The 9,836-nt window shown below is 44.0% G+C and overlaps 1 protein-coding gene across 1 annotated transcript in view; it reads left to right on the top strand.

The window, feature by feature from the left end:
• The first annotated feature begins 9,336 nt into the window (after positions 1–9,336).
• The window catches only part of LOC137350604 (uncharacterized), a 47,056-nt gene continuing 46,556 nt past the window's right edge, over positions 9,337–9,836 (top strand). Inside the window, exon 1 of the mRNA XM_068015321.1 lies at positions 9,337–9,405. The gene's annotated coding sequence lies outside the window, so the exon portion shown is untranslated. The remainder of the gene's footprint in view (positions 9,406–9,836) is intronic.

Genomic DNA, 9,836 nt, shown 5'->3' with positions numbered 1-9,836 from the left:
CAGAGCTGCATGGTAGACATGCATGAGCTGCTCCCAAACTGTGGTGAAGGCAGGCAGTATGAAATGCAGCTGAAGGTGAGTGAAGTGCAGAACAGGTGAAGTGACTTCCAAGAAGTCGGCAAACACCCATCAAGCACAGAAAGCACTCTCTGAGAAAGAGTGTGGTGAGCAGCAGCATCTCACCTGGCCAAGGCTGAAGCCCTTCAGTTCCACTGAGCAAAGGCTTCCCAGCCTGTCAGTTTCACTGACCAAGCACTCTCTGCTGTGCACTCGCCTTGGTGACTGTGGTGCATTGCTGACAGCTCAGGAAATAGGTCAGCTGGCTGTAAAAGCCAGAATCCTTGGAAGTACAATTTAATGACCTATTTGAGTATTTAAGTATCTTACCTGACAGCTGCTTGGGGGTTCCCCACTCACCTTCATACCTGCCCAAGTGAAACATGGAAAAGGATGGGATGATGTTGCATCACTTTTAGGGGATTTAGCTCCCTTCTGCGCCCAAACTCTCCTCCTCTTGCTTGGGAAAATTTCACCCTCTGTCTCTCTTTTGCTCATAAAAATTCTCTTTCTCTGTATCTGTCTCTCCTCTTTCTTGTCAGAAACTGGAGTTTAGGAAAAGCCTTGCTCCCAGAACAATCAAATGAAGTTGTATGGCAAAAAATGCAAGCAGGGGCACAGTCTCCCTTTAACAGGTGCATGTCAGCTTGAAGCGCAGTTCAGAGAATAGACCCAGGAGTGGCACATGAGAGTCCAATGGTTGTCTGATTCATGCCTGGATCAGGAGGGGCAGCCGCCATGAGGCCTGGGTGTTAAAATGGTCCAGGACTTACATTAGCAAATGGGGAGGGAGGGAGCCTTACACAGGCCCCACATCCTAATGGTCTCCCACTCACCCCTCAGCCTCATGCTCGCCCCTCAATCCCACATATGCCCCACACTCGCCCCTCAAGTTTGTATACGCCTCTCGCTCACCCTGAGCCCCACAGTCACCCCTCAGACCCACACTCACCCATCAGCTGCAGGCTCGACCCATGCTAGCCCCTTGGCCCCACGCTCACCATTCAGACCCATGCTCGCCCGTCAGCCCCAAGCACATCCCGCTCTGCCCTATGCTTTCCCCACAGCCCCACACTCACCCTTTGGCCCCACACTCACCATTCAGACCCATGCTCGCCCGTCAGCCCCAAGCACATCCCGCTCTGCCCTACGCTTTCCCCTCAGCCCCACACTCACCCCTTGGCCCCACACTCACTCCTCAGCTCTATGCTCACCCCGTAGCTCCAAGCTAGCCCCTCAGCTCCACTCTCATACCATACTCACCCCTCAGCCCCAGACTTATCCCTGGTCCCGCATTTGCTCCTCAATCCCATGCTCACCCCATGCTGACCCTTTAGATCCACACTTTCTCCTTAGCCTCTCACTGATCCCTCAGTCCCACACTCACCCCTCAGATCAACACTTGCTCCACACTCTCCCCTCAGTCCCCTGCTCGTCCAAGACTCGCCCCTTCAGACCCAAACTCACACCTTGTCCTCCCAATTAAAATCGGGGCTTCAGTCTTCTAAAAATGATGAAAATATTTGATTGCACACTCTAGGGAAATATCACAATCTATATTTGGAAGTTTTCTTGAGTATTGCCATCTCCAAAGATCATATTTATATTTGCGTGCAAAAGGCATTTTAGCGTGGGAGTTACGCAGTGCGATCTTATCATAGCAGCTTAGGAATGTGAAGAATTGGAAAAGGCTATCTGACTGGGCCAGAGTGTGTTCCCATAGGAAAATTTAATAGTATCCCTCTCTCTGCTCTTTTAATGGAGTTGTAATTTTGCATTTTAATAGACAAGTTGAGCAATTATACCATTAATGCTGCACAACAAACAGGTAGGATTGTCAACTCTGATTGGACATATCCCTGGAGGTTTCATCACATAACCCCTTGCCTCCAAGAACCCTGCTCAGTCAAATTGAAAAATACCAGAGGTTGGGCCGTGGGGGGCGGGGGGGGGCTGCTAAAACTTACCCCCATCTCTAGTATTTTAATAAATAATAAACAAAAATGTTCAAAGAAAATGATCAAAACATCCAATTTTAAATGTTCCTATGATTTTTCTCTTAGGGTTGCTTATAGCAGTTTCCAGGAGATTAATCTTTAATTCCTGGGGATTCCAGGACAATCCTGGAGAGTTGGCAACCCTACGAACAGCTCTGAGTCATATTTATGAATAATTTTAACTTTGACACAACAGGGCCTTACAGTGGTCACTTGTAGTCGCAAGGTAGTTTACTGAAGTATTTCAGTAAAATGGTACCAGGGATGAAGAACTTCAGTTATGTGGTGAGACTAGAAAAGCTGAGATTGTTCTCAGAGCATGGAATTTTAAGGTGAAATTTAATAGGGGTATTCAAAATTATGAAGAGTTTTAATAGAGTAAATAAGGAGAAACCTTCCACTGGCAAGTGGGTAACCAGGGGACACAGATTAAGATTGGCAAAAAAAACAGAGGGGAGATGAGGTGCAATTTTTTCAACACTGTGGGTTATGATCTGAAATGCACTGCCTGAAAGCCTGGTGGACGCAGATTCAATAGTAACTTTCAAAAGAGAATTGGATAAATGCTTGGGAGAAAATTGCAGAGCTATGGGAAAAGAGCAGGATATTGGAATTAATTAGATAGCCCTTTCAGAGAGCTGGAACAGGCTTAATGGACCAAATGGCCTCCTTCTGTGCTGTAAGATTCTATCATTCTGTAAAATTCAAGAACCTTTGTTTAAACAGCAGATGGGGAAACCTACTCACAAATCCATGTCTTCTTCCCTATGCCCATCTGTCCCAACTCCATCAATCTCACAATCTATAGCATTTGCTTTCTCAGTCCCATGCATCAGTTCAGATAATTTCACCTGAGGGTTTAGGGGATTAGATACTGTCAGTGAGCTTGTGGCATTGGGTGATTCACAAGGCATGAGGGAGATGAAGGAGTGGGAAGTGGAAGAGGGTGCATGACTTTCTGGGGAGACGGCTACCCGTGGCCTCTGGGTTGTGGGACCCAGATGTGATGGTTACTTTCCCGAGATGAAGGATGTTCAAGAAAAAGCAGAAAGAAAGACTTGCATTTTTATGGCGCCTTTCATGACCTCCCAAAGCACTTTGCAGCCAAGTAAAGTCACTGTTGTAATGTAAGGAAACATGGCAGCCAATTTACGCACAGCAAGGCCCCACAATCAGCAATGTGATAAATGACTGGATAATCTGCTTTAATGATGTTAATTAAGGGATAAATATTGGTCAGGACACGGGGAGGAATCCTCTGCTCATCTTCAAAATAGTGCTTTTGGATCTTTTACATCCACCTGAGAGGGTGTATGGGGCCTTGGTTTAACTTCTCATCTGATAAACAGAACTTCCAATACTACAGCACTCCCTCAGTACTGCACTAAAATCTACAAGCTGCTAACTCAGAGGCAAGCATGCTACCCGCAAAGCCATGGAAGCTATGAGCATTAAACTTGCAAGCAGGCTCTGAGGTTAGTTTCCAAGGATGTGAAGCAACTTACTGGTTAGACTCTAGAATCTACCGCTTTCATTTGTACCAGCATCTTCATTGCAGATATCAATGGAAGCTTCATTGGAATATACAACAGATTTCCACCTAAAGAAACAATTTGGGGCTGTATCTTCCATGGAGGAAGAGGATGATGCTCTGTTGGCAGTAGGAGCTAGAATGGGCAGTACCCTGCCTTAAAACCTGAGAGTTGGGATGCAGTCTCTCTGGGTTTTCAGGATCTCATTGCCATTAGAGGAGCCACCCTGCTGATCAGGAGGGGCATACATAGAGCCCAGTGGAATGGCAGAATTAACCTGCCTCGTCCTGCCATCTCTCACAACAGAAGCACATGCCTGGCCTCAGACTCCTCTCCCTCAGGCCATCATTGCATGTGGCAGATGGGAGGTGACAACACACTGCAGAGAAGTTTCAGATTGCAACCTCGGAAAACAACCAATGAGAGGAGCACCTCAGTCCCAGGAGACTTTTGTAGAACATGAGAAACCAATCACCTCTCATGATGCTGGCCTTCAGGCTGAATCTAGGTGGAGCGCTAGAATAGGAGAAAGAACGTCATGTGTAGGCACCATGGGCAAGCACGGTGTGAGAAGTGTGTAAGATGGCTTATGGTCACCTTATAATAAAGGAGAATATGCCTTATTTTTATGATTTCGGAAAGGGTTATTTCATGACATTACTAAAACAAATGATTTTATCTGGTTATTACATTGCTGTTTGTGGGAGCTTGCTGTGCGCAAATTGGCTGCAGCATTTCCTACATTACAACAGTGACTGCACTTCAAAAGGTTGCTTGCCATTTCAACACTCCCCCCTGCTCTCATGCTCACATCTCTGTCCTGGGATTGCTGCAGTGTTCCAGTGAACATCAACGCAAGCTCGAGGAACAACATCTCATTTACCGATTAGGCACACTACAGCCTGCCGGACTGAACATTGAGTTCAATAATTTCAGAGCATGACAGCCCCCCATTTTACTTCCATTTTTAGTTGTTTTTTCTTTTCTTCTTTTTTACATTTTTTACAACCTTTTTTTTGCATTTATTTCATTTCATCTTAGTTTGTTCAGTTTGTTTACCCACTGTTTTTTTTCATGTTTGCACTTGCTGCTGTTCAATATTCAGGTGGTTAACACCTATTCTGTACTAATGCTTTGTCTTTCAACACACCGTTAACATATTGTTTGCCTTTGCTCCATGACCTTTTGGTCAGCTATGTGGCCTTGTCCAATCTGCACCTTCTCCTTTGTTATCTCTTGCCCCACCCCCACCTCACTTGCTTATAACCTGCGACATTTTTAATATTTGTCAGTTCCGAAGAAGGGTCACTGACCCGAAACGTTAACTCTGCTTCTCTTTCCACAGATGCTGCCAGACCTGCTGAGTGGTTCCAGCATTTCTTGTTTTTACTTAAAAAGTACTTTATTGGTTGTAAAGTGCTTTGGGACATTCTGAGGTCATTCAAGTCTTTCCTTTACATAAGAAATGAACAGTTTACTAATATATCAGAAATGTTTGCATTTGTCCATCACACTAAAGGTGCCACACTTTTCTAAATGCAACACAGTGCTCCAGTTCAGGTCTGACCAAAGTTCTGTAGAACTGAAACATCACTTCCTCTCCTTTATATTTCTGCCTCATTGAGAAAAAGGCCTTTTTAGCCTTTTCAATTGCTTTTTGTACCTGTGTATTGGCTTTTAGTGATTTGTGATTTGGACTCTCAAATCCTTTGCTCCTCTACAGTTTCTGGAATCTCACTATTGAGAAAATATTATGATTTATCTTTTTTGGACCCAAGATCACCTCACACTTTCCAACATTGAACTCTGCCAGTTTTGATCACTAACTCATTTAATCTGTTTATGTGCCTTTGCAACTTCCTGCTCCCATTTCCACAATCTACTCTTCCCCTAGCTTCAGTCATCTGCAAATTTGAGTATACATCTTCTCCTGGCACATTATCAAGTTTTGCTGGGTCACGATAATTAAAGTACTTTCTCTGGTTACCATAATTAAAGTTAAATAGCTCAGGGAAGCAAATTAAATGAGTTTGGATTTGAATATCATTCCATGGATGCTACTGTGTTATCATTAGATTTTGGAGGCTGAATTCCATGTAGTTCAACAGTCCTTAGAACCTCCATTCTCTGGGAGATCCTGTGTCATTGCACACCCTCAGCCAATGATGGTTGCCATGGAAATGCCACGATGGTTGTAAAGCAGCAGCAGCAGAGGTTAATGAAATCCATGTAATACAGAACAAAGCAGTGGGAGAGTGGCAGGGAATGTCAGTTCAACCAAATTTCAAGGATAGGATGACTAACAAACTGCTCAGGAATCTGAACTTCATCAAATCACTCCCACACTTCAGCTACTCTCTGTTTATGTAGTGAGAGTTTCTCACCAAATTCTCAATACTTATGAGCACAGAGATTAAACACAATTACTAGTATTTCAGTTTGTGATTGAAGTTTGGACCGGTGCTGTGTTTTGTCTTCACTGCTTGGAATTTAACCTCTGATTTTAGCTCAGACCAAGTTTTAGGAATGCGGACAATTTGAATTCCCGGGCTTCATTACCATCTCCCAAGTGAGTCTACCATCTGATTCCAGTACCTGTAGAGCAGCCGGGCTGGGGCAGGAGCTCAGGTGGCAGGAAGCCTCTGCCGGGGGCCAACCAATTGGGGTCAGAGGCGAGGGGGGTGTTGAGGGAAGCCCAGGGTAGGGGCGGCTTAAGGTTTCCTTATGGAGTTTGGTGGAGCACTTCTCCCCTTCGTTTTGGTCCAGAAGGAAACTTAAAACTTAAAAAAAAGTACCCTCCCATTTTCCATCAGCCTGCTCTTGCTTGTGGGCTTGGGATACATCACGGAATGTACAATATGAAATTAAAATGGTGTCAGGTGCACTATTAATGTCATAGGGTCCCAACTCTTGCATTATAATGAGGTCTCTGGCATTGCCCAAAAATGGCCTTTTAAAATGCTGTGGAGCACAAACTCAGCAAAATAAAGGTGAGTTCCTTGCTGTCCTGGTTTTAAACCCTTGCAGTAAACCCTACCTCTGCACCCGCCCCCCCCCCCCCCCACCCCCACCTGCATGCATTGTTCTTGTCAGGAGCAGAGGGTTAAAATCGGGCCTTTAGTAACAGATTCAGGCATGAGACCTTCGGACCATTTAGCCCACCTGTCCACACTATTCCCTACCTGCATTCTTACCCCGAATCCCACTTGTTGACCAAAATCAGTCTAATTCCTTCTTGAAACCCATTACTATTTCTTGTTGCATGACCCTTCCCAATAATTACCACCCATTTAGTATAAAAGTTCCTCCTGCATTTCCTTAAATCCTGTAAATGTATAGAAAGCTTGCATGGATCCAATTTGTCCAAACCTTTCATAATTTTAAACACCTCTATCATATCTTCTCTCAGTTTTCTCTTCTCAGACAGAAAATCCCTAGTGTTGTCAATCTTTCTTCAAATGTCGTTCCCCTAAGTTCTGCAATTGACCATGGAGCATTTTTCTGTTCTCCCTCCAATAACTGAATATCTTTCTTTGTACCCCCTCCAACCACTGAATAGCCTTCTCTATACACCCTTCAATAACTGAATACTCTGCTCTGTACCCCTTCCAATAACTGATACCCATCTCTGTACCCCTTCCAATAGCGGAATACCCTTCCCTGCATGACAACCAATAATTTAACATTCTTTTTGAAACAGGGAGACCAAAACTGCACACACAACTCCAGATGTGGTGTCACAAGGGCCAAATGCAGTTTTAAAATGACCTCTCTGGATTTATATGTTAAAGCCTTTGCTATGCATCCCAACATTCTGTTTGCTTTCTTAACAGCCTGGGAACATTGTGCTGATGGTTTTAGTGAGCTGTCCAGTAAAACCCCAAGAAGTTCCAAAACATCTGCCTGTGATTTGATGTAATAGGCTCTGTGCTCAGCAAAAAGGGGTGGGGATGTATTTGTGGCCAATAATTTGTGTGATCTATGAGTAAAACCATTAAAGTTACCACAGATTCAGTGGAAAGTTGAAAAAAGAACTCCCTTAACTGTTTAGGCATTAGTTGTTTCATGAAGCTAAATCAGCAACAGTACTCTGCTCAGAATAATCCCCAACACTTCACACAATGTTCTGAATAAAGTTTCCAATCAGAAACTCCCTTTACTTTAAACTGGTTTCTCTCCATCCCAACCCCACCTACCGACCTCTTACTGTGCCACCTGGCAAGGCCAGGAAGTCTAACGTTGTTTGGGCCTCCACTAAGGGGTCCTATTAACATCTTGCATTTTAATAAGGTCTCCAGCACTGTCAAAAACTCGCTCTGAAACCAGAGAGAAACTCCACCAATGGGGGCTGGCAGGTGGCTGCAGTGTGCCCCTAATAGTGCTGGTGCCCCTTGGCCCACATTAATTTGATGCCTTCCCACCGACCCTCTGATTTCCAGGCCAGTAATTCCAACTCCCAACAACACCTTTGTCTGTGGAATACTAGCAGCAGCCTGAACTTCCATCACTTGGATATTCAGTTATTGGAGGGTCTCCTCCTGCAACATCGTTCCCATACAAACAAGTTCTGAGGGTCAATATCCTCGGACCAATCGTGTGCAGCGTATGTATCCTGCACGGGGTGGGGGGAGCACCTGGAAATGGGTACTTCCAAATTTCTAATACAATTACATCTTTATGGGAAGATTAAAAGCAGAAGAAGGTACAGAGTTATGGGGAGACTGCAGCACAGTGGGATTCACTTTGGATTGCTCTGCAAAAAACCAACACAGGCACGTATCAGCCAAATGGCATCCTTTTTAGTGGGTCTTACCACTGCTTTGATGCTCACAGGCTTCTGGTTATGTCTTGTATTATTGCAGAAGGCACTATATAAGTGAAAAGAAGAATCTCTGAATGTAACAGTGATGCTATACTCACGGTGTGGGGGATGATCAGAAAGCTTTCTGTTGTGTTAAGGAGAGAAATCTAATTAAAGTATGGAGCCTGGAGTTTTTAAATTTCCCCCCAGCCTTGTCCATCCCTATTTCTGCCACATCATTCCGCAGAAACAGTGCTCCTCTGACTCTAGCCTTATGGGCAATCCCCTTCCCATTATCCCATCAATCCAGGCAGAACCTTCACCCTGTCTCCCTGACTCGAATATCTTCTCAAAACCCCTTCCATCTCTGACAATCTTTATTTTGATTAGACAGGAAGAACAGACATGTTTTTCTTACATTCATTCTTGGGATGTGGGCATCGCTGACAAGGCTAACATTTATTGCCCGTCGCTCGTTACCCCTGAGAGGGTAATGGTGATGGGCCTTGTGCCATTTATTGTCACTATGAGATCAAACACAACTCTTAGTGTTACATGTTTTCACACTGCTCTGACGTGTTTGGAAATAAAAGATTTGTCAGCTGAAAGCTGCTCCCTTTTAAAGCTTTCAATCCTGTTCTTCAATCCATAGACCTCTTCTGACCAGTTGATCAAATTTTACCCTGTGACCTTTTCAGTTTTGAACACCAGAATACAAATCACAAGAAAAATAATGCTTGTATTTAGCCAAAGTACAAATGTGAATGCTTATTTGTCAAATTCCTTAGTGTTAAGTAGAATGTGGGATAACTCAGCAGTGTGTGTGTGTGCTATAAATTGATTGAAGTGGTTTATTTAATCTTAAACAGGAAACCCACATAGCTTCCTCCTTATTAGTATGAAGCTAGCAGCCTATTTCGTGGCTGGTAAACTTATAGAAACTTTCCTACAGTTTATTCTGAAAACACGATGATTCTCATTGCCTTACACTGGCTGGCATTTCTCACTGAAGCTCACGGTACAGTTTTATGTTTTAATTTACTGTTAATTTTTTACACTCAGTTTTATGTATTTCTTTTGTCTCATTCTTAAACAGCTCTGAGTAATTTTGAAACGTGACATGTGCTAAGGTAGCAGGCTTGGGAGGAACAAGTGACTTTGGACTGACGGTTCCCAAAGCTCTCCACCACCAGGATTTTCCTCTGCTCGTGTCTGGGTCTGTGATAGACTAATTGATAGAGATTGATTGCTATGATTAGTAAACAACTCCATTATTATTGTACCATGTAACTACTAGGATGGTAGAAAGGTGAACTCAATGGACCTCTGTCTTTTCTCGATTAGCAGTTCCGATCTTCCTGAGTTTATGTTGGTTATGTTCTCTGTCAGGCTGTAGTACCTTACTGCAGAGTGGGGATGGCCTAAGTGTTGGACAGTGTCTAGGACTTA

Source organism: Heterodontus francisci, chromosome 35 (assembly GCF_036365525.1).
Source record: "Heterodontus francisci isolate sHetFra1 chromosome 35, sHetFra1.hap1, whole genome shotgun sequence".
Classification (NCBI taxonomy): Eukaryota; Metazoa; Chordata; class Chondrichthyes; order Heterodontiformes; family Heterodontidae; genus Heterodontus; species Heterodontus francisci.
Note: the sequence above shows the minus strand (reverse complement) of the source record. Positions and strands in the feature narration are given on the sequence as shown.